This window comes from Phalangium opilio, unplaced genomic scaffold, assembly GCF_054372755.1.
Source record: "Phalangium opilio isolate 3A_F unplaced genomic scaffold, DU_Popi_V2 ptg000039l_2, whole genome shotgun sequence".
NCBI lineage: Eukaryota > Metazoa > Arthropoda > Arachnida > Opiliones > Phalangiidae > Phalangium > Phalangium opilio.
In genome coordinates this window covers 198,929-226,122 of record NW_028324163.1, presented here as the reverse complement: position 1 = coordinate 226,122, position 27,194 = coordinate 198,929, and the positions used below count along the sequence as shown (strand labels likewise).

General features: G+C 43.2%; 42 non-coding genes across 42 annotated transcripts; all 42 read right to left on the bottom strand.

Moving 5' to 3' along the window:
* Positions 1–1,560: 1,560 nt before the first annotated feature.
* On the bottom strand, positions 1,561–1,633 carry TRNAV-CAC (transfer RNA valine (anticodon CAC)). The gene has a single exon. It is a non-coding gene; the product is annotated as a tRNA-Val (tRNA).
* A 203-nt stretch (positions 1,634–1,836) lies between these two features.
* Positions 1,837–1,909, bottom strand: TRNAV-AAC (transfer RNA valine (anticodon AAC)). The gene has a single exon. It is a non-coding gene; the product is annotated as a tRNA-Val (tRNA).
* A 1,029-nt stretch (positions 1,910–2,938) lies between these two features.
* On the bottom strand, positions 2,939–3,011 carry TRNAV-CAC (transfer RNA valine (anticodon CAC)). Its single transcript has one exon. It is a non-coding gene; the product is annotated as a tRNA-Val (tRNA).
* Positions 3,012–3,214: 203 nt separating this feature from the next.
* Positions 3,215–3,287, bottom strand: TRNAV-UAC (transfer RNA valine (anticodon UAC)). Its single transcript has one exon. It is a non-coding gene; the product is annotated as a tRNA-Val (tRNA).
* A 1,307-nt stretch (positions 3,288–4,594) lies between these two features.
* On the bottom strand, positions 4,595–4,667 carry TRNAV-UAC (transfer RNA valine (anticodon UAC)). Its single transcript has one exon. It is a non-coding gene; the product is annotated as a tRNA-Val (tRNA).
* A 341-nt stretch (positions 4,668–5,008) lies between these two features.
* Positions 5,009–5,081, bottom strand: TRNAV-UAC (transfer RNA valine (anticodon UAC)). Its single transcript has one exon. It is a non-coding gene; the product is annotated as a tRNA-Val (tRNA).
* Positions 5,082–5,146: 65 nt separating this feature from the next.
* TRNAV-UAC (transfer RNA valine (anticodon UAC)) lies at positions 5,147–5,219 on the bottom strand. Its single transcript has one exon. It is a non-coding gene; the product is annotated as a tRNA-Val (tRNA).
* A 202-nt stretch (positions 5,220–5,421) lies between these two features.
* On the bottom strand, positions 5,422–5,494 carry TRNAV-UAC (transfer RNA valine (anticodon UAC)). The gene has a single exon. It is a non-coding gene; the product is annotated as a tRNA-Val (tRNA).
* Positions 5,495–6,523: 1,029 nt separating this feature from the next.
* TRNAV-UAC (transfer RNA valine (anticodon UAC)) lies at positions 6,524–6,596 on the bottom strand. The gene has a single exon. It is a non-coding gene; the product is annotated as a tRNA-Val (tRNA).
* Positions 6,597–6,935: 339 nt separating this feature from the next.
* Positions 6,936–7,008, bottom strand: TRNAV-UAC (transfer RNA valine (anticodon UAC)). Its single transcript has one exon. It is a non-coding gene; the product is annotated as a tRNA-Val (tRNA).
* Positions 7,009–7,211: 203 nt separating this feature from the next.
* On the bottom strand, positions 7,212–7,284 carry TRNAA-UGC (transfer RNA alanine (anticodon UGC)). Its single transcript has one exon. It is a non-coding gene; the product is annotated as a tRNA-Ala (tRNA).
* A 64-nt stretch (positions 7,285–7,348) lies between these two features.
* On the bottom strand, positions 7,349–7,421 carry TRNAV-UAC (transfer RNA valine (anticodon UAC)). The gene has a single exon. It is a non-coding gene; the product is annotated as a tRNA-Val (tRNA).
* A 341-nt stretch (positions 7,422–7,762) lies between these two features.
* Positions 7,763–7,835, bottom strand: TRNAV-UAC (transfer RNA valine (anticodon UAC)). The gene has a single exon. It is a non-coding gene; the product is annotated as a tRNA-Val (tRNA).
* An 891-nt stretch (positions 7,836–8,726) lies between these two features.
* On the bottom strand, positions 8,727–8,799 carry TRNAV-AAC (transfer RNA valine (anticodon AAC)). The gene has a single exon. It is a non-coding gene; the product is annotated as a tRNA-Val (tRNA).
* A 341-nt stretch (positions 8,800–9,140) lies between these two features.
* Positions 9,141–9,213, bottom strand: TRNAV-UAC (transfer RNA valine (anticodon UAC)). Its single transcript has one exon. It is a non-coding gene; the product is annotated as a tRNA-Val (tRNA).
* A 1,859-nt stretch (positions 9,214–11,072) lies between these two features.
* On the bottom strand, positions 11,073–11,145 carry TRNAA-AGC (transfer RNA alanine (anticodon AGC)). The gene has a single exon. It is a non-coding gene; the product is annotated as a tRNA-Ala (tRNA).
* A 479-nt stretch (positions 11,146–11,624) lies between these two features.
* On the bottom strand, positions 11,625–11,697 carry TRNAV-UAC (transfer RNA valine (anticodon UAC)). The gene has a single exon. It is a non-coding gene; the product is annotated as a tRNA-Val (tRNA).
* A 341-nt stretch (positions 11,698–12,038) lies between these two features.
* On the bottom strand, positions 12,039–12,111 carry TRNAV-UAC (transfer RNA valine (anticodon UAC)). Its single transcript has one exon. It is a non-coding gene; the product is annotated as a tRNA-Val (tRNA).
* Positions 12,112–12,176: 65 nt separating this feature from the next.
* Positions 12,177–12,249, bottom strand: TRNAV-UAC (transfer RNA valine (anticodon UAC)). The gene has a single exon. It is a non-coding gene; the product is annotated as a tRNA-Val (tRNA).
* A 341-nt stretch (positions 12,250–12,590) lies between these two features.
* On the bottom strand, positions 12,591–12,663 carry TRNAV-UAC (transfer RNA valine (anticodon UAC)). Its single transcript has one exon. It is a non-coding gene; the product is annotated as a tRNA-Val (tRNA).
* Positions 12,664–13,283: 620 nt separating this feature from the next.
* Positions 13,284–13,356, bottom strand: TRNAV-UAC (transfer RNA valine (anticodon UAC)). The gene has a single exon. It is a non-coding gene; the product is annotated as a tRNA-Val (tRNA).
* A 203-nt stretch (positions 13,357–13,559) lies between these two features.
* On the bottom strand, positions 13,560–13,632 carry TRNAV-AAC (transfer RNA valine (anticodon AAC)). Its single transcript has one exon. It is a non-coding gene; the product is annotated as a tRNA-Val (tRNA).
* Positions 13,633–13,835: 203 nt separating this feature from the next.
* Positions 13,836–13,908, bottom strand: TRNAV-UAC (transfer RNA valine (anticodon UAC)). Its single transcript has one exon. It is a non-coding gene; the product is annotated as a tRNA-Val (tRNA).
* Positions 13,909–13,973: 65 nt separating this feature from the next.
* TRNAD-AUC (transfer RNA aspartic acid (anticodon AUC)) lies at positions 13,974–14,046 on the bottom strand. Its single transcript has one exon. It is a non-coding gene; the product is annotated as a tRNA-Asp (tRNA).
* Positions 14,047–14,385: 339 nt separating this feature from the next.
* On the bottom strand, positions 14,386–14,458 carry TRNAV-UAC (transfer RNA valine (anticodon UAC)). The gene has a single exon. It is a non-coding gene; the product is annotated as a tRNA-Val (tRNA).
* A 341-nt stretch (positions 14,459–14,799) lies between these two features.
* On the bottom strand, positions 14,800–14,872 carry TRNAV-AAC (transfer RNA valine (anticodon AAC)). Its single transcript has one exon. It is a non-coding gene; the product is annotated as a tRNA-Val (tRNA).
* A 341-nt stretch (positions 14,873–15,213) lies between these two features.
* TRNAV-UAC (transfer RNA valine (anticodon UAC)) lies at positions 15,214–15,286 on the bottom strand. The gene has a single exon. It is a non-coding gene; the product is annotated as a tRNA-Val (tRNA).
* A 755-nt stretch (positions 15,287–16,041) lies between these two features.
* On the bottom strand, positions 16,042–16,114 carry TRNAV-AAC (transfer RNA valine (anticodon AAC)). Its single transcript has one exon. It is a non-coding gene; the product is annotated as a tRNA-Val (tRNA).
* Positions 16,115–16,179: 65 nt separating this feature from the next.
* TRNAV-UAC (transfer RNA valine (anticodon UAC)) lies at positions 16,180–16,252 on the bottom strand. The gene has a single exon. It is a non-coding gene; the product is annotated as a tRNA-Val (tRNA).
* A 65-nt stretch (positions 16,253–16,317) lies between these two features.
* Positions 16,318–16,390, bottom strand: TRNAV-AAC (transfer RNA valine (anticodon AAC)). Its single transcript has one exon. It is a non-coding gene; the product is annotated as a tRNA-Val (tRNA).
* A 1,306-nt stretch (positions 16,391–17,696) lies between these two features.
* TRNAV-AAC (transfer RNA valine (anticodon AAC)) lies at positions 17,697–17,769 on the bottom strand. Its single transcript has one exon. It is a non-coding gene; the product is annotated as a tRNA-Val (tRNA).
* A 203-nt stretch (positions 17,770–17,972) lies between these two features.
* Positions 17,973–18,045, bottom strand: TRNAV-UAC (transfer RNA valine (anticodon UAC)). The gene has a single exon. It is a non-coding gene; the product is annotated as a tRNA-Val (tRNA).
* Positions 18,046–18,110: 65 nt separating this feature from the next.
* TRNAD-AUC (transfer RNA aspartic acid (anticodon AUC)) lies at positions 18,111–18,183 on the bottom strand. The gene has a single exon. It is a non-coding gene; the product is annotated as a tRNA-Asp (tRNA).
* Positions 18,184–18,798: 615 nt separating this feature from the next.
* On the bottom strand, positions 18,799–18,871 carry TRNAV-UAC (transfer RNA valine (anticodon UAC)). Its single transcript has one exon. It is a non-coding gene; the product is annotated as a tRNA-Val (tRNA).
* Positions 18,872–19,074: 203 nt separating this feature from the next.
* TRNAV-UAC (transfer RNA valine (anticodon UAC)) lies at positions 19,075–19,147 on the bottom strand. Its single transcript has one exon. It is a non-coding gene; the product is annotated as a tRNA-Val (tRNA).
* A 203-nt stretch (positions 19,148–19,350) lies between these two features.
* Positions 19,351–19,423, bottom strand: TRNAV-AAC (transfer RNA valine (anticodon AAC)). The gene has a single exon. It is a non-coding gene; the product is annotated as a tRNA-Val (tRNA).
* A 65-nt stretch (positions 19,424–19,488) lies between these two features.
* TRNAV-UAC (transfer RNA valine (anticodon UAC)) lies at positions 19,489–19,561 on the bottom strand. The gene has a single exon. It is a non-coding gene; the product is annotated as a tRNA-Val (tRNA).
* Positions 19,562–25,460: 5,899 nt separating this feature from the next.
* TRNAV-UAC (transfer RNA valine (anticodon UAC)) lies at positions 25,461–25,533 on the bottom strand. Its single transcript has one exon. It is a non-coding gene; the product is annotated as a tRNA-Val (tRNA).
* A 341-nt stretch (positions 25,534–25,874) lies between these two features.
* TRNAV-UAC (transfer RNA valine (anticodon UAC)) lies at positions 25,875–25,947 on the bottom strand. Its single transcript has one exon. It is a non-coding gene; the product is annotated as a tRNA-Val (tRNA).
* Positions 25,948–26,703: 756 nt separating this feature from the next.
* Positions 26,704–26,776, bottom strand: TRNAA-AGC (transfer RNA alanine (anticodon AGC)). Its single transcript has one exon. It is a non-coding gene; the product is annotated as a tRNA-Ala (tRNA).
* Positions 26,777–26,841: 65 nt separating this feature from the next.
* Positions 26,842–26,914, bottom strand: TRNAV-UAC (transfer RNA valine (anticodon UAC)). The gene has a single exon. It is a non-coding gene; the product is annotated as a tRNA-Val (tRNA).
* Positions 26,915–27,117: 203 nt separating this feature from the next.
* On the bottom strand, positions 27,118–27,190 carry TRNAA-AGC (transfer RNA alanine (anticodon AGC)). Its single transcript has one exon. It is a non-coding gene; the product is annotated as a tRNA-Ala (tRNA).
* Between the last annotated feature and the right edge of the window lie 4 nt (positions 27,191–27,194).

The following is a 27,194-nucleotide window of genomic DNA, read 5'->3' as shown; positions in this document are numbered from 1 at the left end:
CAATTCTTTCATCTTCACCAGAGCCCGCAAACCGCGGACGTTAAGAGAAACTATTTTTATCATTGAAGGGCGAGAGCAGCGTAGGGGTCACCTGGTCAGCTATACGTGGAGAAGGAGTCCGACCAAGCAAGGTGAGGTCTGACTTAGGCCTTTTCAGCCCCTTCGTACCACCAACAACACGCCAGTTGCCCTGGCCATCTTCGGGCCAAATGGAAGGTTCACCCTCACTACTAGAAACTGGACGATTCGGGGCCGCAACCAGTACATCAGAGTCTCCAGGCGCTGCAAATGTTGGCCCGCCCTCCGGGATAACTTCGGCAGAAGAAGCACCAACTGGCAAGTCTTCAGAAGGTGCAGCAGGAGGCAGACGTCGAGGTATGTCAACATTGGGGCAAACCCGGGCGCTATGCCCCTGGGCGTCACACCGGCGGCAAACAAAGAGAGGACAGTCCTTGTAGAGGTGAGAGTTAGACAGACACTTATTACAAACTTTGCCCTGTCGATCATGCCGAACGCGGTAGGAGCTTTCGAGCACCATGACGTCGACCAAACGCACACTATAAGGTAAGCTAGATACACCCTCTAGTAGCGAGACCTTCACCGATCGTTGCCCGTAATACTTGCCATTTATACGCTCCCAAACCACCTCAATTTTTAACTCGCAATTATAACTCAACAACTTTGCCTTCAAAACGTCATCCGACACAAACTCCGGGAGATCAAAAAATGTAGCAATGATCTCGCGACTCCCAACCTTACGCACCACGCAATCTTCCGCCTCTAGCCCAAGACCTAATTCCGCGCAATTATCCGCATCTTCCACATAGACAAAAGTTACGAAAAATCCGCCTTTCGTACTCACCACCGACGAATAAAAATCCGAACCAAAAGACAAGGACAAAGCTTCTTCAATCTTCGCAACAACGCGCTCCTGACATTCCACAAAAACCGAACGTTTTAAAACTTCCATCGTGTTAGTAGATTAGTTGAAAAAATAACGGGACTCTGCCCGAGGTAGAGCCCAAAACGCGAGAAACCAGACACAAAATATACAGCAAAAAAGTAACTCACGCAAAGATACAGATAAAGAAGCCCAAAAGGCCGAAAAAAAACTCGCGAGCAAGAGGAGAAGCCGAGGACGGAGCAAGAGAAAATCACGACCGCACTCGACGAAAACCAAAACGAGACTTCGGACGTGATAACCACTACACCATAGATACTTGGTTGTTCTGAGTCTTCGAAGACATCTAGCTTATTATTATGTCCAATCACGATGGTCAAGACATGTATCTTTCAGGGCTCGAACCTGAGACCTTCCGCGTGTAAAGCGGACGTGATAACCACTACACCATAGACACTTGGTTGTTCTGAGTTTTTGAAGAGATGTACCTTATTATTAAGTCTAATCACAATGGTCAAAACATGAATCTACCAGGCCTCGAACCTGGGACCTTCCGCGTGTAAAGCGCACGCGATAACCACTACACCATAGATACGTGTTAATAAATTGTTTCGAAGAGATCTACCTTATTATTATGTCTAATCACGATGGTCAAAACATGTATCTACCAGGGCTCGAACCTGAGACCTTCCGCGTGTGAAACGGACGTGATAACCACTACACCATAGATACGTGTTAATATAAAGTTTTCGAATAGATGTACCTTATTATTATGTCTAATCACGATGGTCAAAACATGTCTCTATCAGGGCTCGAACCTGAGACCTACCGCGTGTAATGCGGATGTGATAACCACTACACCATAGATACGTGTTAACATAAAGTTTTCGAAGAGTTGTTTCTTATTATTATGTCTAATCACGATAGTCAAAACATGTATCTACCAGGGCTCGAACCTGGGACCTTCCGCGTGTTAGGCGGACGTAATAACCACTACACCATAGATACTTTGTCATACAGAGTTTTCGAAGAGATGTACCTTATTATTATGTCTAATCACGATGGTCAAAACATGTATCTACCAGGGCTCGAACCTCGGACCTTCCGCGTGTAAGGCGGACGTGATGACCGATACACCATAGATACTTGGTTGTTCTGAGTTTTCGAATAGATCTACCTTATTATTATGTCTAATCACGATAGTCAAAACATGGATCAACCAGGGCTCGAACCTGGGAACTTCCGCATGTAACGCGCACGCGATAACCACTACACCATAGATACGTGTTAATAAAAAGTTTTCGAATAGATCTACCGTATTATTATGTCTAATCACGATGGTCAAAACATGCATCTATCAGGGCTAGAACCTGAGACCTACCGCGTGTAAAGCGGATGTGATAACCACTACACCATAGATACGTGTTAACGCAAAGTTTTCGAAGAGATCTACCTTATTATTATGTCTAATCACGATAGTCAAAACATGTATCTACCAGGGCTCGAACCTGGGACCTTCCGCGTGTTACGCGGACGTTATAACCACTACACCATAGATACTTTGTCACACAGAGTTTTCGAAGAGATGTACCTTATTATTATGTCTAATCACGATGGTCAAGACATGTATCTTTCAGTGCTCGAACCTGAGACCTTCCGCGTGTAAAGCGGACGTGATAACCACTACACCATAGATACTTGGTTGTTCTGAGTTTTTGAAGAGATCTACCTTATTATTATGTCTAATCACGATAGTCAAAACATATATCTACCAGGGCTCGAACCTGGTACCTTCCGCGTGTAAAGCCGACGTATTAACCACTACACCATAGATACTTGGTTGTTATGAGTTTTCGAAGTGATCTAAATTATTATTGTCTAATCACGATGGTCAAAACATGTATCTATCAGGGCTCAAACCCGAGACCTTCCGCGTGTAAAGCGGACGTGATAACCACTACACCATAGATACGTGTTAATATAAAGTTTTCGAAGAGATGTACCTTATTATTATGTCTAATCACGATGGTCAAAACATGTATCTATCAGGGCTCGAACCTGAGACCTTCCGCGTGTGAAACGGTCGTGATAACCACTACACCATAGATACGTGTTAATATAAAGTTTTCGAATAGATGTACCTTATTATTATGTCTAATCACGATGGTCAAAACATGTATCTATCAGGGCTCGAACCTGAGACCTACCGCGTGTAATGCGGATGTGATAACCACTACACCATAGATACGTGTTAACATAAAGTTTTCGAAGAGTTGTTTCTTATTATTATGTCTAATCACGATAGTCAAAACATGGATCAACCAGGGCTCGAACCTGGGACCTTCCGCGTGTAAGGCGGACGTGATAACCACTACACCATAGATACTTGGTTGTTCTGAGTTTTCGAATAGATCTACCTTATTATTATGTCTAATCACGATAGTCAAAACATGGATCAACCAGGGCTCGAACCTGGGAACTTCCGCATGTAAAGCGCACGCGATAACCACTACACCATAGATACGTGTTAATGAAAAATTTTCGAATAGATCTACCTTATTATTATGTCTAATCACGATGGTCAAAACATGCATCTATCAGGGCTAGAACCTGAGACCTACCGCGTGTAAAGCGGATGTGATAACCACTACACCATAGATACGTGTTAACACAAAGTTTTCGAAGAGATCTACCTTATTATTATGTCTAATCACGATAGTCAAAACATGTATCTACCAGGGCTCGAACCTGGGACCTTCCGCGTGTTACGCGGACGTTATAACCACTACACCATAGATACTTTGTCACACAGAGTTTTCGAAGAGATGTACCTTATTATTATGTCTAATCACGATGGTCAAGACATGTATCTTTCAGTGCTCGAACCTGAGAACTTCCGCGTGTAAAGCGGACGTGATAACCACTACACCATAGATACTTGGTTGTTCTGAGTTTTTGAAGAGATCTACCTTATTATTATGTCTAATCACGATAGTCAAAACATGTATCTACCAGGGCTCGAACCTGGGACCTTCCGCGTGTTACGCGGACGTTATAACCACTACACCATAGATACCTTGTCACACAGAGTTTTCGAAGAGATGTACCTTATTATTATGTCTAATCACGATGGTCAAGACATGTATCTTTCAGGGCTCAAACCCGAGACCTTCCGCGTGTAAAGCGGACGTGATAACCACTACACCATAGATTTTTAGTTATTCTGAGTTTTGGAAGAGATCTACCTTATTGTTATGTCTAATCACGATGGTCAAAACATGTATCTACCAGGGCTCGAACCTGGGACCTTCCGCGTGTAAGGCGGACGTGATAACCACAACACCATACATACGTGTTAACACAAAGTTTTCGAAGAGATCTACCTTATTATTATGTCTAATCACGATAGTCAAAACATGTATCTACCAGGGCTCGAACCTGGGACCTTCCGCGTGTTAGGCGGACGTAATAACCAGTACACCATAGATACTTGGTTGTTACGAGTTTTCGAAGAGATCTACCTTATTATTATGTCTAATCATGATGGTCAAAACATGAATCTACCAGGCCTCGAACCTGGGACCTTCCGCGTGTAAAGCGCACGCGATAACCACTACACTATAGATACGTGTTAATGTAAAGTTTTCGAAGAGATGTACCTTATTATTATGTCTAATCACGATGGTCAAATCATGTATCTATCAGGGCTCGAACCTGAGACCTTCCGCGTGTAAAACGGACGTGATAACCACTACACCATAGATACTTAGTTATTCCGAGTTTTGGAAGAGATCTACCTTATTATTATGTCTAATCACGATGGTCAAAACATGTATCTATCAGGGCTCGAACCTGAGACCTACCGCGTGTAAAGCGGATGTGATAACCACTACACCATAGATACGTTTTAACATAAAGTTTTCGAAGAGTTGTAGCTTATTATTATGTCTAATCACGATAGTCAAAACATGTATCTACACGGGCTCGAACCTGGGACCTTCCGCGTGTTAGGCGGACGTAATAACCACTACACCATAGATACTTTGTCATACAGAGTTTTCGAAGAGATGTACCTTATTATTATGTCTAATCACGATGGTCAAAACATGTATCTACCAGGGCTCGAACCTGGGACCTTCCGCGTGTAAGGCGGACGTGATAACCACTACACCATAGTTACTTGGTTGTTCTGAGTTTTCGAAGAGATCTACCTTATTATTATGTCTAATCACGATGGTCTAAACATGTATCTACCAGGGCTCGAACCTGGGACCTTCCGCGTGTAAGGCGGACGTGATAACCACTACACCATAGATACTTGGTTGTTATGAGTTTTCGAAGAGACCTAAATTATTATTTTGTCTAATCACGATGGTCAAAACATGTATCTATCAGGGCTCAAACCTGAGACCTTCCGCGTGTAAAGCGGACGTGATAACCACTACACCATAGATATGTGTTAATTAAAGTTTTCGAAGAGATGTACCTTATTATTATGTCTAATCACGATAGTCAAAACATGAATCTACCAGGGCTCGAACCTGGGACCTTCCGCGTGTAAGGCGGACGTGATAACCACTACACCATAGATACTTGATTGTTCTGAGTTTTCGAAGAGATCTACCTTATTATTATGTCTAATCACGATGGTCAAAACATGAATCTACCAGGCCTCGAACCTGAGACCTACCGCGTGTAAAGCGGATGTGATAACCACTACACCATAGATACGTGTTAACACAAAGTTTTCGAAGAGATGTACCTTATTATTATGTCTAATCACGATGGTCAAAACATGAATCTACCAGGCGTCGAACCTGGGACCTTCCGCATGCAAAGCGCACGCGATAACCACTACACCATAGATACGTGTTAATAAAAAGTTTTCGAATAGATCTACCTTATTATTATGTCTAATCACGATGGTCAAAACATGCATCTATCAGGGCTAGAACCTGAGACCTACCGCGTGTAAAGCGGATGTGATAACCACTACACCATAGATACGTGTTAACACAAAGTTTTCGAAGAGATCTACCTTATTATTATGTCTAATCACGATAGTCAAAACATGTATCTACCAGGGCTCGAACCTGGGACCTTCCGCGTGTTACGCGGACGTTATAACCACTACACCATAGATACTTTGTCACACAGAGTTTTCGAAGAGATGTACCTTATTATTATGTCTAATCACGATGGTCAAGACATGTATCTTTCAGTGCTCGAACCTGAGACCTTCCGCGTGTAAAGCGGACGTGATAACCACTACACCATAGATACTTGGATGATCTGAGTTTTTGAAGAGATCTACCTTATTATTATGTCTAATCACGAAGGTCAAAACATAAATCTACCAGGGCTCGAACCTGGTACCTTCCGCGTGTAAAGCCGACGTTTTAACCACTACACCATAGATACTTGGTTGTTATGAGTTTTCGAAGAGATCTAAATTATTATTGTCTAATCACGATGGTCAAAACATGTATCTATCAGGGCTCAAACCCGAGACCTTCCGCGTGTAAAGCGGACGTGATAACCACTACACCATAGATTTTTAGTTATTCTGAGTTTTGGAAGAGATCTACCTTATTGTTTTGTCTAATCACGATGGTCAAAACATGTATCTACCAGGGCTCGAACCTGGGACCTTCCGCGTGTAAGGCGGACGTGATAACCACTACACCATAGATACTTGGTTGTTCTGAGTTTTCGAAGAGATCTACCTTATTATTATGTCTAATCACGATGGTCTAAACATGTACCTACCAGGGCTCAAACCTGAGACCTTCCGCGTGTAAAGCGGACGTGATAACCACTACACCATAGATATGTGTTAATTAAAGTTTTCGAAGAGATGTACCTTATTATTATGTCTAATCACGATGGTCAAAACATGTACCTATCAGGGCTCGAACCTGAGACCTTCCGCGTGTAAAGCGGACGTGATAACCACTACACCATAGATATGTGTTAATTAAAGTTTTCGAAGAGATGTACCTTATTATTATGTCTAATCACGATAGTCAAAACATGAATCTACCAGGGCTCGAACCTGGGACCTTCCGCGTGTAAGGCGGACGTGATAACCACTACACCATAGATACTTGATTGTTCTGAGTTTTCGAAGAGATCTACCTTATTATTATGTCTAATCACGATGGTCAAAACATGAATCTACCAGGCCTCGAACCTGAGACCTACCGCGTGTAAAGCGGATGTGAATACCACTACACCATAGATACGTGTTAACACAAAGTTTTCGAAGAGATGTACCTTATTATTATGTCTAATCACGATGGTCAAAACATGAATCTACCAGGCGTCGAACCTGGGACCTTCCGCATGCAAAGCGGACGTGATAACCACTACACCATAGATATGTGTTAATTAAAGTTTTCGAAGAGATGTACCTTATTATTATGTCTAATCACGATGGTCAAAACATGTACCTATCAGGGCTCGAACCTGAGACCTTCCGCGTGTAAAACGGACGTGATTACCACTACACCATAGATACGTGTTAATATAAAGTTTTCGAAGAGATCTACCTTATTATTATGTCTAATCACGATAGTCAAAACATGTATCTACCAGGGCTCGAACCTGGGACCTTCCGCGTGTTAGGCGGACGTAATAACCACTACACTATAGCTACTTGTTAATATAAAGTTTTCGAAGAGATATACCTTATTATTATGTCTAATCACGATGGTCAAAACATGTATCTACCAGGCCTCGAACCTGGGACCTTCCGTGTGTAAGGCGGACGTGATAACCACTACACCATAGATACTTGGTTGTTATGAGTTTTCGAAGAGATCTACCTTATTATTATGTCTAATCACGATGGTCAAAAAATGTATCTATCAGGGCTCGAACCTGAGACCTTCCGCGTGTAAAACGGACGTGATTACCACTACACCATAGATACGTGTTAATATAAAGTTTTCAAGAGGTGTACCTTATTATTATGTCTAATCACGATGATCAAAACATGTATCTACCAGGGCTCGGGCCTGGGACCTTCCGCGTGTAAAACGGACGTGATTACCACTACACCATAGATACGTGTTAATATAAAGTTTTCGAAGAGATGTAGCTTATTATTATGTCTAATCACGATGGTCAAAACATGTATCTATCATGGCTCGAACCTGGGACCTTCCGCGTGTAAAGCGGACGCGATAACCACTACACCATAGATACGTGTTAATAAAAAGTTTTCGAAGAGATCTACCTTATTATAATGTCTAATTACGATGGTCAAAACATGTATCTATCAGGGCTTGAACCTGAGACCTACCGCGTGTAAAGCGGATGTGATAACCACTAAACCATAGATACGTGTTAACATAAAGTTTTCGAAGAGTTGTAGCTTATTATTAAGTCTAATCACGATGATCAAAACATGAATCTACCAGGGCTCGAACCTGGGACCTTCCGCGTGTTAGGCGGACGTAGTAACCACTACACCATAGATACTTGGTTGTTATGAGTTTTCGAAGAGACCTAAATTATTATTTTGTCTAATCACGATGGTCAAAACATGTATCTATCAGGGCTCAAACCTGAGACCTTCCGCGTGTAAAGCGGACGTGATAACCACTACACCATAGATATGTGTTAATTAAAGTTTTCGAAGAGATGTACCTTATTATTATGTCTAATCACGATAGTCAAAACATGAATCTACCAGGGCTCGAACCTGGGACCTTGCGCGTGTTAGGCGGACGTAGTAACCACTACACCATAGATACTTGGTTGTTATGAGTTTTCGAAGAGACCTAAATTATTATTTTGTCTAATCACGATGGACAAAACATGTATCTACCAGGGCTTGAACCTGGGACCTTCCGCGTGTTAGCCGGACGTTATAACCACTAAACCATAGATACTTTGTCATACAGAGTTTTCGAAGAGATGTACCTTATTATTATGTCTAGTCACGATGGTCAAAACATGTATCTACCAGGTCTCGAACCTGAGACCTTCCGCGTGTTAGGCGGACGTTATAACCACTACACCATAGATACTTTGTCATACAGAGTTTTCGAAGAGATGTACCTTATTATCATGTCTAATCACGATGGTCAAAGCATGTATCTACCACTGCTCGAACCTGGGACCTTCCGCGTGTAAGGCGGACGTGATAACCACTACACCGTAGATACTTGGTTGTTCTGAGTTTTCGAAGAGATCTACCTTATTATTATGTCTAATCACGATAATCAAAACATGTATCTACCAGGGCTCGAACCTGGGACCTTCCGCGTGTAAAACGGACGTGATAACCACTACACCATAGATACTTTGTCACACAGAGTTTTCGAAGAGATGTACCTTATTATTATGTCTAATCACGATGGTCAAGACATGTATCTTTCAGTGCTCGAACCTGAGAACTTCCGCGTGTAAAGCGGACGTGATAACCACTACACCATAGATACTTGGTTGTTCTGAGTTTTTGAAGAGATCTACCTTATTATTATGTCTAATCACGATAGTCAAAACATGTATCTACCAGGGCTCGAACCTGGGACCTTCCGCGTGTTACGCGGACGTTATAACCACTACACCATAGATACCTTGTCACACAGAGTTTTCGAAGAGATGTACCTTATTATTATGTCTAATCACGATGGTCAAAACATGTATCTACCAGGCCTCGAACCTGGGACCTTCCGTGTGTAAAGCGCACGCGATAACCACTACACAATAGATACGTGTTAATAAAAAGTTTTCGAAGAGATCTACCTTATTATTATGTCTAGTCACGATGGTCAAAACATGTATCTACCAGGGCTCGGGCCTGGGAACTTCCGCGTGTAAAGCGCACGCGATAACCACTACACCATAGATACGTGTTAATAAAAAGTTTTCGAAGAGATCTACCTTATTATTATGTCTAGTCACGATGGTTAAAACATGTATCTACCAGGTCTCGAACCTGAGACCTTCCGCGTGTTAGGCGGACGTTATAACCACTAAATCATAGATACTTTGTCATACAGAGTTTTCGAAGAGATGTACCTTATTATTATGTCTAATCACGATGGTCAAAACATGTATCTACTACTGCTCGAACCTGGGACCTTCCGCGTGTAAGGCGGACGTGATAACCACTACACCATAGATACGTGTTAATAAAAAGTTTTCGAAGAGATCTACCTTATTATAATGTCTAATTACGATGGTCAAAACATGTACCTACCAAGGCTAGAACCTAAGACCTACCGCGTGTAAATCGGATGTGATAACCACTTCACCATAGATACGTGTTAACATAAAGTTTTCGAAGAGATCTACCTTATTATTATGTCTAATCACGATAGTCAAAACATGTATCTACCAGGGCTCGAACCTGGGACCTTCCGCGTGTTAGGCGGATTTAATAACCACTACACTATAGCTACTTGTTAATATAAAGTTTTCGAAGAGATATACCTTATTATTATGTCTAATCACGATGGTCAAAACATGTATCTACCAGGCCTCGAACCTGGGACCTTCCGTGTGTAAGGCGGACGTGATAACCACTACACCATAGATACTTGGTTGTTATGAGTTTTCAAAGAGATCTAAATTATTATTTTGTCTAATCACGATGGTCAAAACATGTAACTATCAGGGCTCAAACCTGAGACCTTCCGCGTGTAAAGCGGACGCGATAACCACTACACCATAGATACGTGGACATCCTGAGTTTTCCAAGAGATCGAGCTTATTATTATGCCCAATCACGATGGTCAAAACATGTATCTATCAGGGCTCAAACCTGAGACCTTCCGCGTGTAAAGCGGACGTGATAACCACTATACCATAGATACGTGGACATCCTGAGTTTTCCAAGAGATCGAGCTTATTATTATGCCCAATCACGATGGTAAAAACATGTATCTATCAGGGCTCAAACCTGAGACCTTCCGCGTGTAAAGCGGAAAAGATAACCACTACACCATAGATAAGTGTTAATATACAGTTTTCGAAGAGATCTACCTTATTATTATGTCTAATCACGATGGGCAAAACGTAGATTTATCAGGGCTCGAACCAGAGACCTTCCGCGTGTAAAGCGGACGTGATAACCACTACACCATAGATACGTGGACATCCTGAGTTTTCCAAGAGATCGAGCTTATTATTATGCCCATTAACGATGGTCAAAACATGTATCTACCAGGGCTCGAACCTCGGACCATCCGCGTGCTAGTCGGACGTGATAACCACTACACCATAGATACTTCGTTGTTCTGAGTTTTCCAAGAGATCGAGCTTATTATTATGCCCAATCACGATGGTCAAAACATGTATCTATCAGGGCTCAAACCTAGGACCTTCCGCGTGTAAAGCGGACGTGATAACCACTACACCATAGATATGTGTTAACATAAAGTTTTCGAAGAGATATACCTTATTATTATGTCTAATCACGATGGTCAAAACATGTCTCTTCCAGGCCTCAAACCTTGGACCTTCCGCGTGTAAGGCGGACGTGATAACCACTACACCATAGATACTTCGTTGTTCTGAGTTTTCGAAGAGATGTACCTTATTATAATGTCAAATTACGATGGTCAAAACATGTATCCATCAGGGCTCGAACCTGAGACCTACCGCGTGTAAAGCGGATGTGATAACCACTACACCATAGACACGTGTTAACATAAAGTTTTCGAAGCCAGCTACCTTATTATTATGTCTAATCACGATAGTCAAAACATGTATCTACCAGGGCTCGAACCTGGGACCTTCCGCTTGTAAGGCGGACGTGATAACCACTACACCATAGATACGTGGACATCCTGAGTTTTCCAAGAGATCGAGCTTATTATTATGCCCAATCACGATGGTAAAAACATGTATCTATCAGGGCTCAAACCTGAGACCTTCCGCGTGTAAAGCGGAAAAGATAACCACTACACCATAGATAAGTGTTAATATACAGTTTTCGAAGAGATCTACCTTATTATTATGTCTAATCACGATGGGCAAAACGTAGATTTATCAGGGCTCGAACCTAAGACCTTCCGCGTGTAAAGCGGACGTGTTAACCACTACACCATAGATAAGTGTTAATATACAGTTTTCGAAGAGATCTAGCTTATTATTATGTCCAATCACGATGGTCTAAACATGTATCTATCAGGGCTCGAACCTGAGACCTTCCGCGTGTAAAGCGGACGTGATAACCACTACACCATAGATACGTGGACATCCTGAGTTTTTCAAGAGATCGAGCTTATTATTATGCCCATTAACGATGGTCAAAACATGTATCTACCAGGGCTCGAACCTGGGACCTTCCGCTTGTAAGGCGGACGTGATAACCACTACACCATAGATACGTGGACCTCCTGAGTTTTCCAAGAGATCGAGCTTATTATTATGCCCAATCACGATGGTAAAAACATGTATCTATCAGGGCTCAAACCTGAGACCTTCCGCGTGTAAAGCGGAAAAGATAACCACTACACCATAGATAAGTGTTAATATACAGTTTTCGAAGAGATCTACCTTATTATTATGTCTAATCACGATGGGCAAAACGTAGATTTATCAGGGCTCGAACCTAAGACCTTCCGCGTGTAAAGCGGACGTGTTAACCACTACACCATAGATAAGTGTTAATATACAGTTTTCGAAGAGATCTAGCTTATTATTATGTCCAATCACGATGGTCTAAACATGTATCTATCAGGGCTCGAACCTGAGACCTTCCGCGTGTAAAGCGGACGTGATAACCACTACACCATAGATACGTGGACATCCTGAGTTTTTCAAGAGATCGAGCTTATTATTATGCCCAATCACGATGGTCAAAACATGTATCTACCAGGGCTCGAACCTCGGACCATCCGCGTGCTAGTCGGACGTGATAACCAATACACCATAGATACTTGGTTGTTGTTTTAAGTTTTCGAAGAGATCTACCTTATTATTATGTCTAATCACGATGGTCAAAACATGTATCTACCAGAGCTCGAACCTGGGACAATCCGCGTGTTAGTCGGACGTGATAACCACTACACCATAGATACTTGGTTGTTCTGAGTTTTCCAAGAGATCGAGCTTATTATTATGCCCAATCACGATGGTCAAAACATGTATCTATCAGGGCTCAAACCTAGGACCTTCCGCGTGTAAAGCGGACGTGATAACCACTACACCATAGATATGTGTTAACATAAAGTTTTCGAAGAGATGTACCTTATTATTATGTCTAATCACGATGGTCAAAACATGTCTCTTCCAGGCCTCAAACCTTGAACCTTCCGCGTGTAAGGCGGACAAGATAACCACTACACCATAGATACTTCGTTGTTCTGAGTTTTCGAAGAGATCTACCTTATTATTATGTCTAATCACGATAGTCAAAACATGTATCTACCAGGGCTCGAACCTGGGACCTTCCGCGTGTAAGACGGACGTGATAACCACTACACCATAGATACTTGGTTATCCTGAGTTTTCCAAGAGATCGAGCTTATAATTATGTCCAATCACGATGGTCAAAACATGTATCCATCAGGGCTCGAACCTGAGACCTACCGCGTGTAAAGCGGATGTGATAACTACTACACCATAGATACGTGTTAACATAAAGTTTTCGAAGCGATCTACCTTATTATTATGTCTAATCACGATAGTCAAAACATGTATCTACCAGGGCTCGAACCTGGGACCTTCCGCGTGTTACGCGGACGTTATAACCACTAAACCATAGATACTTTGTCATACAGAGTTTTCGAAGAGATGAACCTTATTATCATGTCTAATCACGATGGTCAAAACATATATCTACCACTGCTCGAACCTGGGACCTTCCGCGTGTAAGGCGGACGTGATAACCACTACACCATAGATACTTGGTTGTTCTGAGTTTTCGAAGAGATCTACCTTATTATTATGTCTAATCACGACAGTCAAAACATGTATCTACCAGGGCTCGAACCTGGGACCTTCCGCGTGTAAGGCGGACGTGATAACCACTACACCATAGATACTTGTCTGTTCTGAGTTTTCGAAGAGATCTATCTTATTATTGTGTCTAATCACGATAGTCAAAACATGTATCTACCAGGGCTCGAACCTGGGACCTTCCGCGTGATAGGCGGACGTGATTAGCACTACACCATAGATACGTGTTAATAAAAAGTTTTCGAAGAGATCTACCTTATTATAATGTCTAATTACGATGGTCAAAACATGTATCTATCAAGGCTAGAACCTGAGACCTACCGCGTGTAAATCGGATGTGATAACCACTTCACCATATACGTGTTAACATAAAGTTTTCGAAGAGATCTACCTTATTATTATGTCTAATCACGATGGTCAAAACATTTAATTATCTGGGCTCGAACCTGAGACCTTCCGCGAGTTAAGCGGACGTGATAACCACTACAACATAGATACTTGGTTGTGCTGAGTTTTCAAAGAGATCTACCTTATTATTATGTCTAATCACGATAGTCAAAACATGTATCTACCAGGGCTCGAACCTGGGACCTTCCGCGTGTAAGGCGGACGTGATAACCACTACACCAAAGATACTTGGCTGTTCTGAGTTTTCGAAGAGATCTACCTTATTATTATGTCTAATCACGATAGTCAAAACATGTATCTACCAGGCCTCGAACCTGGGACCTTCCGCGTGTAAGGCGGACGTGATAACCACTAAACCATAGATACTTTGTCACACAGAGTTTTCGAAGAGATGTACCTTATTATAATGTCAAATTACGATGGTCAAAACATGTATCCAACAGGGCTCGAACCTGAGACCTACCGCGTGTAAAGCGGATGTGATAACCACTACACCATAGATACGTGTTAACATAAAGTTTTCGAAGCGATCTACCTTATTATTATGTCTAATCACGATAGTCAAAACATGTATCTACCAGGGCTCGAACCTGGGACCTTCCGCGTGTTACGCGGACGTTATAACCACTAAACCATAGATACTTTGTCATACAGAGTTTTCGAAGAGATGTACCTTATTATCTTGTCTAATCACGATGGTCAAAACATATATCTACCACTGCTCGAACCTGGGACCTTCCGCGTGTAAGGCGGACGTGATAACCACTACACCATAGATACTTCTCTGTTCTGAGTTTTCGAAGAGATCTACCTTATTATTATGTCTAATCACGATAGTCAAAACATGTATCTACCAGGGCTCGAACCTGGGACCTTCCGCGTGTTAGGCGGACGCAATAACCACTACACTATAGCTACGTGTTAATATAAAGTTTTCGGAGGGATATACCTTATTATTATGTCTAATCACGATGGTCAAAACATGTATCTACCAGGCCTCGAACCTGGGACCTTCCGCGTGTAAGGCGGACGTGATAACCACTACACCATAGATACTTGGTTGTTATGAGTTTTCGAAGAGATCTAAATTATTATTTTGTCTAATCACGATGGTCAAAACATGTATCTATCAGGGCTCGAACCTGAGACCTACCGCGTGTAAAACGGACGTGATAACCACTACACCATAGATACGTGTTTTTATAAAGTTTTCGAAGAGATGTAGCTTAATAATATGTCTAATCACGATGATCAAAACATGTACCTCCCAGGGCTCGAACCTGGGACCTTCCGCGTGTAAAGCGGACGTGATAACCACTACACCATAGATAAGTGTTAATATAAAGTTTTCGAAGAGATGCACCTTATTATTATGTCTAATCACGATGGTCAAAACATGTATCTACCAGGGCCCGAACCTGGGACCTTCCGCTTGTAAGGCGGACGTTATAACCACTACACCATAGATACTTGGTTGTTCTGAGTTTTCGAAGAGATCTACCTTATTATTATGTCTAATCACGATAGTCAAAACATGTATCTACCAGGGCTCGAACCTGGGACCTTCCGCGTGTTACGCGGACGTTATAACCACTACACCATAGATAATTTGTCACACAGAGTTTTAGAAGAGATTTACCTTATTATTATGTCTAATCACGATGGTCAAATCAAGAATCTACCAGGCCTCGAACCTGGGACCTTCCGCGTGTAAAGCGCACGCGATAACCACTACACAATAGATACGTGTTAATAAAAAGTTTTCGAAGAGATCTACCTTATTATTATGTCTAGTCACGATGGTCAAAACATGTATCTACCAGGTCTCGAACCTGAGACCTTCCGCGTGTTAGGCGGACGTTATAACCACTAAACCATAGATACTTTGTCATACAGAGTTTTCGAAGAGATCTACCTTATTATTATGTCTAATCACGACAGTCAAAACATGTATCTACCAGGGCTCGAACCTGGGACCTTCCGCGTGTAAGGTGGACGTGATAACCACTATACCATAGATACTTCGTTGTTCTGAGTTTTCGAAGAGATCTACCTTATTATTATGTCTAATCACGATAGTCAAAACATGTATCTACCAGGGCTCGAACCTGGGACCTTCCGCGTGTTAGTCGGACGTGATAACCACTACACCATAGATACTTGGTTATCCTGAGTTTTCCAAGAGATCGAGCTTATAATTATGTCCAATCACGATGGTCAAAACATGTATCTACCAGGGCTCGAACCTGCGACCTTCCGCGTGTTAGTCGGACGTGATAACCACTAAACCATAGATACTTTGTCACACAGAGTTTTCGAAGAGATGTACCTTATTATAATGTCAAATTACGATGGTCAAAACATTTATCCATCAGGGCTCGAACCTGAGACCTACCGCGTGTAAAGCGGATGTGATAACCACTACACCATAGATACGTGTTAACATAAAGTTTTCGAAGAGATCTACCTTATTATTATGTCTAATCACGATAGTCAAAACATGTATCTACCAGGGCTTGAACCTGGGACCTTCCGCGTGTAAGGCGGACTGATAACCACTAAACCATAGATACTTTGTCATACAGAGTTTTCGAAGAGATCTACCTTATTATTATGTCTAATCACGATGCTCAAAACATGTATCTACCAGAGCTCGAACCTGGGACAATCCGCGTGTTAGTCGGACGTGATAACCACTACACCATAGATACTTGGTTGTTCTGAGTTTTCCAAGAGATCGAGCTTATTATTATGCCCAATCACGATGGTCAAAACATGTATCTACCAGGGCTCGAACCTGCGACCTTCCGCGTGTAAGGCGGACGTGATAACCACTAAACCATAGATACTTTGTCACACAGAGTTTTCGAAGAGATGTACCTTATTATAATGTCAAATTACGATGGTCAAAACATTTATCCATCAGGGCTCGAACCTGAGACCTACCGCGTGTAAAGCGGATGTGATAACCACTACACCATAGATACGTGTTAACATAAAGTTTTCGAAGCGATCTACCTTATTATTATGTCTAATCACGATAGTCAAAACATGTATCTACCAGGGCTCGAACCTGGGACCTTCCGCGTGTTAGGCGGACGCAATAACCACTACACTATAGCTACGTGTTAATATAAAGTTTTCGAAGAGATATACCTTATTATTATGTCTAATCACGATGGTCAAAACATGTATCTACCAGGCCTCGAACCTGCGACCTTCCGCGTGTAAGGCGGACGTGATAACCACTAAACCATAGATACTTTGTCACACAGAGTTTTCGTAGAGATGTACTTTATTATAATGTCAAATTACGATGGTCAAAACATGTATCCATCAGGGCTCGAACCTGAGACCTACCGCGTGTAAAGCGGATGTGATAACCACTACACCATAGATACGTGTTAACATAAAGTTTTCGAAGCGATCTACCTTATTATTATGTCTAATCACGATAGTCAAAACATGTATCTACCAGGGCTCGAACCTGGGACCTTCCGCGTGTTACGCGGACGTTATAACCACTAAACCATAGATACTTTGTCATACAGAGTTTTCGAAGAGATGTACCTTATTATCATGTCTAATCACGATGGTCAAAACATATATCTACCACTGCTCGAACCTGGGACCTTCCGCGTGTAAGGCGGACGTGATAACCACTACACCATAGATACTTGGTTGTTCTGAGTTTTCGAAGAGATCTACCTTATTATTATGTCTAATCACGACAGTCAAAACATGTATCTACCAGGGCTCGAACCTGGGACCTTCCGCGTGTAAGGCGGACGTGATAAACACTACACCATAGATACTTGTCTGTTCTGAGTTTTCGAGGAGATCTATCTTATTATTTTGTCTAATCACGATAGTCAAAACATGTATCTACCAGGGCTCGAACCTGGGACCTTCCGCGTGATAGGCGGACGTGATTACCACTACACCATAGATACGTGTTAATAAAAAGTTTTCGAAGAGATCTACCTTATTATAATGTCTAATTACGATGGTCAAAACATGTATCTATCAAGGCTAGAACCTGAGACCTACCGCGTGTAAATCGGATGTGATAACCACTTCACCATATACGTGTTAACATAAAGTTTTCGAAGAGATCTACCTTATTATTATGTCTAATCACGATGGTCAAAACATTTATTTATCTGGGCTCGAACCTGAGACCTTCCGCGAGTTAAGCGGACGTGATAACCACTACACCATAGATACTTGGTTGTGCTGAGTTTTCGAAGAGATCTACCTTATTATTATGTCTAATCACGATGGTCAAAACATGTATCTATCAAGGCTCGGACCTGAGACCTTCCGCGTGTAAAGCGGACGTGATAACCACTACACCAAAGATACTTGGCTGTTCTGAGTTTTCGAAGAGATCTACCTTATTATTATGTCTAATCACGATAGTCAAAATATGTATCTACCAGGGCTCGAACCTGGGACCTTCCGCGTGTTAGGCGGACGCAATAACCACTACACTATAGCTACGTGTTAATATAAAGTTTTCGAAGGGATATACCTTATTATTATGTCTAATCACGATGGTCAAAACATGTATCTACCAGGCCTCGAACCTGGGACCTTCCGCGTGTAAGGCGGACGTGATAACCACTACACCATAGATACTTGGTTGTTATGAGTTTTCGAAGAGATCTAAATTATTATTTTGTCTAATCACGATGGTCAAAACATGTATCTATCAGGGCTCGAACCTGAGACCTACCGCGTGTAAAACGGACGTGATAACCACTACACCATAGATACGTGTTTATATAAAGTTTTCGAAGAGATGTAGCTTAATATTATGTCTAATCACGATGATCAAAAAATGTACCTACCAGGGCTCGAACCTGGGACCTTCCGCGTGTAAAGCGGACGTGATAACCACTACACCATAGATAAGTGTTAATATAAAGTTTTCGAAGAGATGCACCTTATTATTATGTCTAATCACGATAGTCAAAACATGTATCTACCAGGGCCCGAACCTGGGACCTTCCGCTTGTAAGGCGGACGTTATAACCACTACACCATAGATACTTGGTTGTGCTGAGTTTTCGAAGAGATCTACCTTATTATTATGTCTAATCACGATAGTCAAAACATGTATCTACCAGGGCTCGAACCTGGGACCTTCCGCGTGTTAGGCGGACGTGATAACCACTACACCATAGATACTTGGTTGTTCTGAGTTTTCGAAGAGATCTACCTTATTATTATGTCTAATCACGACAGTCAAAACATGTATCTACCAGGGCTCGAACCTGGGACCTTCCGCGTGTAAGGCGGACGTGATAACCACTACACCATAGATACTTGTCTGTTCTGAGTTTTCGAAGAGATCTATCTTATTATTGTGTCTAATCACGATAGTCAAAACATGTATCTACCAGGGCTCGAACCTGGGACCTTCCGCGTGATAGGCGGACGTTTTTTTTTTTTTTTTTTTTTATTAAAAGCATCGAAAACATTACAATGGAATATGTAAGTGGTTATAACGGTTAAATTGAATTAAAAGAATGATTAAGTTACAGCATTAATTCCTGGAGTTAACTATGCAATATTAAAACAACATCTGCAACCTTGTTACGGTAATAGCTAAGTTAGAAAACTTGTTACGATGCAATAATAATGCAATATATTTGTGGGCAAAGGAACGTGCCCTGGCAAGCAAAACTGGAACACTGAAAGGCAGGACGATACCAAGGCCCGCTTTTACAACCAATTGACAACGATATTTTCATAGTACATACTTAACAATACTAATTAACAACAAGGCAGCCTGCCAAAATAAGAGAGGTTTATCGTTCGAAGACGCGTAACAATGAAAAATTACTAAGTTATATCTGGTACAATCAAATTTAAACTCAGGATCAAAAGTATACACACAAAATGCATTAAAAATTGACTCCCAAAGGGATCGGGACTTTGGACAGGTAAGGAACAAATGGTCAACAGTCTCATCCGCGCCGTGGCAAAAGACGCACGTAGCGTCTGGAACGAGCCCCGCGTGAACAATCCGCGATTTCACCGGTAAGCCTTGCTGGAGGATCTTCAAGTTACAAGTCGATAGCACCGGACCCAGATGGCTGTTCGTGAGGTCCTTGAATTTTACCCGTGGCCGCGGATCGTGTAAAAAAAGATTCCACCTTTGCTCGCCAGAAGATTCGAAGGTTGGGGGCAGGAGTGCGCGGTACAATGAACCAACGGATTCAACCGAGAGCGGACGCGTCGTGCCATCACCCGAGATGAACCGTACCTTAACGCATTGCGGGTCCAGAGGTGTCGCCGGACGCAGGAAGAGGCGTACCCACTCGGGAGGCAAACTGGTCTTTATCGCGTCATATAAGCGGTGCAACCGAGGTGGCGGAACCTCCGTGTAGGGATCAGTCAGATAACATTGCTCCGAAAGAGCAGCAGGTGGTAAGAAGCCCGGTATGACACCATAGTGGATATCGCGAAGGGTGCGGAACCCAGCGCGAGCCAGTACTACACGCTCGAGGCCAAAAGTAGGAGGCAGCGGTATGCGAGAATTAAAGAAGAGGGGTTCTTCAAGAGGGTTGGTGACCGGTGCGACGTTCAAGGTCCGGTTTTGCAAAAACGACCACCAACTGCGCAATATTTCGCCATAACGAGGCGGCGTGGCAGCGAGGCACCTTTGTCGAAATGGTAAGCGAAAGGCGTGGTACCAAGGAATAAGCCCACCTCCATATTCCTTGAGCAGTAAGATATGAATGGCCCGATCGTAATGGGGCAACTCGTCCAATAGAAGACCATATGCCTCATGCAGGCGGAAGGCTTGACATTTGAGAGCAACATCCACCAGGCCAAAGCCCCCCTCTGACCTGGGACGGGTAAGAGTAACGTAGTCAATAGCGTGGTAAGTTGAGCCCCAAATAAACTCCACAAATAGTTTCTTCAATTCGGATAGGAAGGACGCAGGGCAAGGAAGAACCCTCGCCAAATGCCAAAGTTTTGAAGCGACAAGACAGTTGAGGATAAGTATCTTGCCTATAACGGTCAACTGGCGGCGTTTCCAGGCACGAAGGATCGATATAAACCCGGGGAGTTTATCATTCCAATTCAGGGAATTCGACAAGGTCACATCGTGGGTTAAATGAACTCCTAGAAACTTACGGGGGTAAGATGACACAGTCACTCCGGAAATGGTGGTCGCAGCGTTAGTAGCCCAGGAGCCAATCCATTGGCCTGAACTCTTGTCAAGGTTTATTTTTGCACCGGAAGCCAGGCCATACTCCTCATAACGCCGAACGACGTGCGATATGGCGGTCGTAGATGACAATAGCAAAGTGTTATCGTCAACGTGTTGAAACAACACTGGGCTAGCAGTATTTTTAATCCGGATGCGGTCAATACTGGGGCACTGATCGAGAGCTAAGCAAAGGGGTTCCGTGGAAAAAGCGTACAGCAACGGGCTCAGCGGGCAGCCTTGACGAACGGATCGACCCAGTCTGAAGAAGTCGGTGAGAAAGCCATTAACTTTGATAGTGGTACTGCTACTGGTGAGAAAAATCTCCATCCATTTCAGAAACACGGGGCCAAAACCAGTCCACACAATCGAACGCTTTTGTCAGGTCCATCTTCAATAGTATACCGGGCTGGTCTTTCAGATGTAAGTAAGACATCACATCGCTCACGTACCGAGTCGTCGTGGACACGTCACGCCCACGAATAGCGCCCGTTTGACAAGGGGAAATGACGGACGGCGCGATCAACGAGAGTCGAGAGGCAAACACCTTTGCAATGAGCTTGCGATCCGTATTTAATAGCGTAATCGGCCTCCAATTACGAAGAAGCGACGGGTCCCCCTCCTTCGGCAATAAAACCACCATACCCTGCGTCATGGACCGGGGTAGCCGACCCGTGGTATGGATTTCCATCAAAAGGCGCAAGAATTCGTCCTTAATCAGTGGTAAGACGAACCGCCAAAAACGGACGGTAAGCCCATCCGTGCCAGGGCTACGACCAACGGCCATCGCGCGTAAGGCGGCGGTAAGGTCGGTCCACGTAACAGGACCGTCACACAGATCCCTGTCGTCAGGTGTCAACCGGTCCTTGACGAAGGACGTAAAGTGATCCGTAACGGAATCATCGCTCGGAGTTCGTCGGTAGAGATCACTAAAATAGCGGAAGACTTCGCCCCGCACTCGGAGGCTATCGTCGAGGGTGGTACCGTCATCCAACTGAAGACGTTTCAGGCTCCGCCTGGATTGGCGGTGCCGTTCCAGACTAAGAAAGTACCCGGAAGGTTGTTCCCCCAAATCCTGCCACGCCAAATTTGAACGGATGACCGCACCCTGCAACTCACGTAAGTCATAGTCCCGTAAAGCCGTCTGAACGTCAAACAATTCCTTCTCGAGATGATCCGCGGGAGTCTGTATTAACTGGTCCGAGAGAGACGCGAACCGAGAGGCCAACGTCGCGCGTGTCTGCCGCTGATCTCTGGCACGCGATTTACCATAAAAAATCGCATAGTCACGTAGTCGAGTCTTTAAATTTTCATACCAAAGGAAAATGTCATCGCGACATTCCGGCGTAGACCGACTACGAGCGATGACGTGCTGTACGGCCGTTGCGAAAACGGCTTCGTCAAGTAAGGAGTCATTAAAAGACCAAGTCCCCGGACCGCGAATGACGCCCTCGAAATCCATGTGAGTGATGACCATGGCATGATCGGAAATAGGACAAGGTCGGATAAGGGAATGACGGACATTATGGGAGTCAAAATTACGAACAAAAATGTAGTCAATGCGAGAACGAATAAATTTACCAAATACAAAACCCGAGCGCGTAAATTCACAATTATTAGTATGTTTAAGTCGGTAAGTGTCAATCAAATTTAGGCTATCCTTAAAAACTTGAACGTTAGTAGGCCGAAAACCAGAGGACCCCACCCCCGAGGGCGAACGATCCAGGTGGCGACTACAAATATCATTTAGATCCCCCGCAAACACGACTCTACCGTCCGGGAAAGAATTTCTGATATCGCCAAAAAACTGAACCCGATCACCCTCGGCGTTGGGGGCGTAAACATTAAAAAAATACGTTCTTACATCAAAAAACTCGGTAGTAACCAATAAAGCCCGACCGGAAATTATTTGAGTAACATTCAAGACCCGTATAGACAATTTTTTAGTAAACAAGATAGCAACTCCCCGAAAGCCACTCACTAGATCATGAGAAAAAAACAATTGACCAAAAAATAACAATTTAAAGGCAGCGACATGCGACGCATCCCAATGCGTTTCTTGTAAAAAAACAATGTCCATGTCCTTAATGAATTCGACTAATAAAGCCATCTTACCCACGTCTCGTAAACCATGAACATTTAAAGTAGCTATTTTGACAACCATGCAACCTACTTTGTCTGTGAAGGGTCCGGCGGTTTATTTGGAGTAAACCCACGAGCGTTGGCCAGATTCGGATTCGGTTTCCTCAGGAACTGGGGACGTTTCTGCGACAAGTCAGAGGTGGAACCAAGAGAATGTTTAGTTCCCCGATTGCCGCCCCCCTCTGACTCAAATGGGTTAACTTCCGCATCGGGGTCACCGTCGACGAGCATAGCCTCACTAGAACTGAGATTCTGGCCATGATGGCCAGAAATGGTAACGGTGACATTAGGAATCTCCGCATCAGCAACTCCATCGGACATTGGAGCAGGGGGAAAGCCTGCCCCATCACGGACAGGAGAGACTTCGGACGGGAGCACGACATCACGTTCAGAACCGATAGCTACCTGACCCAACTTCTCTGGGCAGTCACGGGCAAGATGACCGTGTGTCTCACACCGACGACAAACATTACGCGGACAACTTTTGTAAATGTGACCTTCAGCGAGACACCCGTTACAAACCCGATTTTGCGCCTCATGGCGAACGCGATAAAAGGTTTCGCGCCCGAGAACATCCGCGATTTTCAAACCGTACGGAAGTGATGAAACCCCCTTGGGCAAAACCACGCGTACGCAACGCTCACCAAGATACAATCCATCAAATTTACGCCAAACGACCTCCCCTTTGATTTCGCAACCAAGGGAGACCAATTTCGCAACCACGGCATCATCGGACACGAATTCAGGCAAACCATGTATTTTAATAATTACCGATTTCGAGACGACTGATTCAGCAGGACACAGGACGTCCATGATTTCCACCCCAGCTTTGACACACTCTTCAGCATCTTCCTCCGACAAAAACGTAATAAAGTAACCTCCAGTACCAGGTACCACAGACGAAATGGCATCAAGACCAAATGATTTTTTAACGGCAGCAACAACAACAGCAGTGGTTTGCACCATACAAACAACGAAGACGCTTCGTCGAAGCGCCTCCATGATGGAGGACTCCCCGAAGGAAACCCTCTAGACCAAGGCTTCGCGGGCGAAAGCCGAAGTCCGTACAATCAAAAACAGTCAACAAAGTACGCCGCAAAAAAACCGACTAACAAGGCGGAGAAAGGACCGCCGAAAAAGGAAACCGTAAAACGCAAGAAAGACGGAAAGCGAAAAGAAACAACCGCACTCCGCGAAAGCAAGCAACGATCCTATAGGCGGACGTGATTACCACTACACCATAGATACGTGTTAATAAAAAGTTTTCGAAGAGATCTACCTTATTATAATGTCTAATTACGATGGTCAAAACATGTATCTATCAAGGCTAGAACCTGAGACCTACCGCGTGTAAATCGGATGTGATAACCACTTCACCATATATGTGTTAACATAAAGTTTTCGAAGAGATCTACCTTATTATTATGTCTAACCACGATAGTCCAAATATGTATCTACCAGGGCTCGAACCTGGGACCTTCCGCGTGTTAGGCGGACGTTATGACCGCTACACCATAGACACTTGGTTGTTAAGGGTTTTCGAAGAGATCTACCTTATTATTATGTCTAATCACGATGGTCAAAACATGTATCTATCAGGGCTCGAACCTGAGACCTACCGCGTGTAAAGCGGATGTGATAACCACTAAACCATAGATACGTGTTAACATAAAGTTTTCGAAGAGTTGTAGCTTATTATTAAGTCTAATCACGATGAACAAAACATGTATCTATCAGGGCTCGAACCTGAGACCTACCGCGTGTAAAGCGGATGTGATAACCACTACACCATAGATACGTGTTAACATAAAGTTTTCGAAGAGATGTAGCTTAATATTATGTCTAATCACGATGATCAAAACATGTACCTACCAGGGCTCGAACCTGGGACCTTCCGCGTGTAAAGCGGACGTGATAACCACTACACCATAGATAAGTGTTAATATAAAGTTTTCGAAGAGATGCACCTTATTATTATGTCTAATCACGATGGTCAAAACATGTATCTACCAGGGCCCGAACCTGGGACCTTCCGCTTGTAAGGCGGACGTTATAACCACTACACCATAGATACTTGGTTGTTCTGAGTTTTCGAAGAGATCTACCTTATTATTATGTCTAATCACGATAGTCAAAACATGTATCTACCAGGGCTCGAACCTGGGACCTTCCGCGTGTTACGCGGACGTGATAACCACTATACCATAGATACGTGGACATCCTGAGTTTTCCAAGAGATCGAGCTTATTATTATGACTAATCACGATAGGCAAAACATGTATCTACCAGGGCTCGAACCTGGGACCTTCCGCGTGTAAGGCGGACGTGATAACCACTACACCATAGATACTTGTCTGTGCTGAGTTTTCGAAGAGATCTATCTTATTATTGTGTCTAATCACGATAGCACAAAACATGTCTCTACCAGTTCTCGAACCTGGGACCTTCCGCGTGTTAGGCGGACGTGATTACCACAACACCATAGATACGTGTTAATAAAAAGTTTTCGAAGAGATCTACCTTATTATAATGTCTAATTACGATGGTCAAAACATGTATCTACCAAGGCTAGAACCTGAGACCTACCGCGTTTAAATCGGATGTGATAACCACTTCACCATAGATACGTGTTAACATAAAGTTTTCGAAGAGATCTACCTTATTATTATGTCTAATCACTATAGTCAAAACATGTATCTACCAGGGCTCGAACCTGGGACCTTCCGCGTGTTAGGCGGATTTAATAACCACTACACTATAGCTACTTGTTAATATAAAGTTTTCGAAGAGATATACCTTATTATTATGTCTAATCACGATGGTCAAAACATGTATCTACCAGGCCTCAAACCTGGGACCTTCCGTGTGTAAGGCGGACGTGATAACCACTACACCATAGATACCTGGTTATCCTAAGTTTTCCAAGAGATCGAGCTTATTATTATGTCCAATCACGATGGTCAAAACAAGTATCTACCAGCGCTCGAACCTGGCACCTTCCGCGTGTTAGGCGGACTTTATAACCACTAAACCATAGATACTTTGTCATACAGAGTTTTCGAAGAGTGGTACCTTATTATTATGTCTAATCACGATGATCACAACATGTATCTACCAGGGCTCGAACCTGGGACCTTCCACGTGCTAGGCGGACGTGATAACCACTACACCATAGACACTTGGTTGTTCTGAGCTTTCGAAGAGATCTACCTTATTATTATGTCTAATCACTATGGTCAAAACATGTATCTATCAGGGTTCGAACCTGAGACCTTCCGCGTGTAAAGCGGACGTGATAACCACTACACCATAGATACTTGGTTGTTCTGAGTTTTCGAAGAGATCTATCTTATTATTATGTCTAATCACGATGGTCAAAACATGTGTCTATCAGGGCTCGAACCTGGATACTTCCGCGTGTGAAGCGGACGTGATAACCGCTACACCACAGATACGTGTTAATATATAGTTTTCGAAGAGATGTACCTTATTATTATGTCTAATCACGATGGTCAAAACATGTATCTACCAGGGCTCGAACTTAGGACCTTCCGCGTGCTAGGCGGACGTGATAACCACTACGCCATAGATACTTGG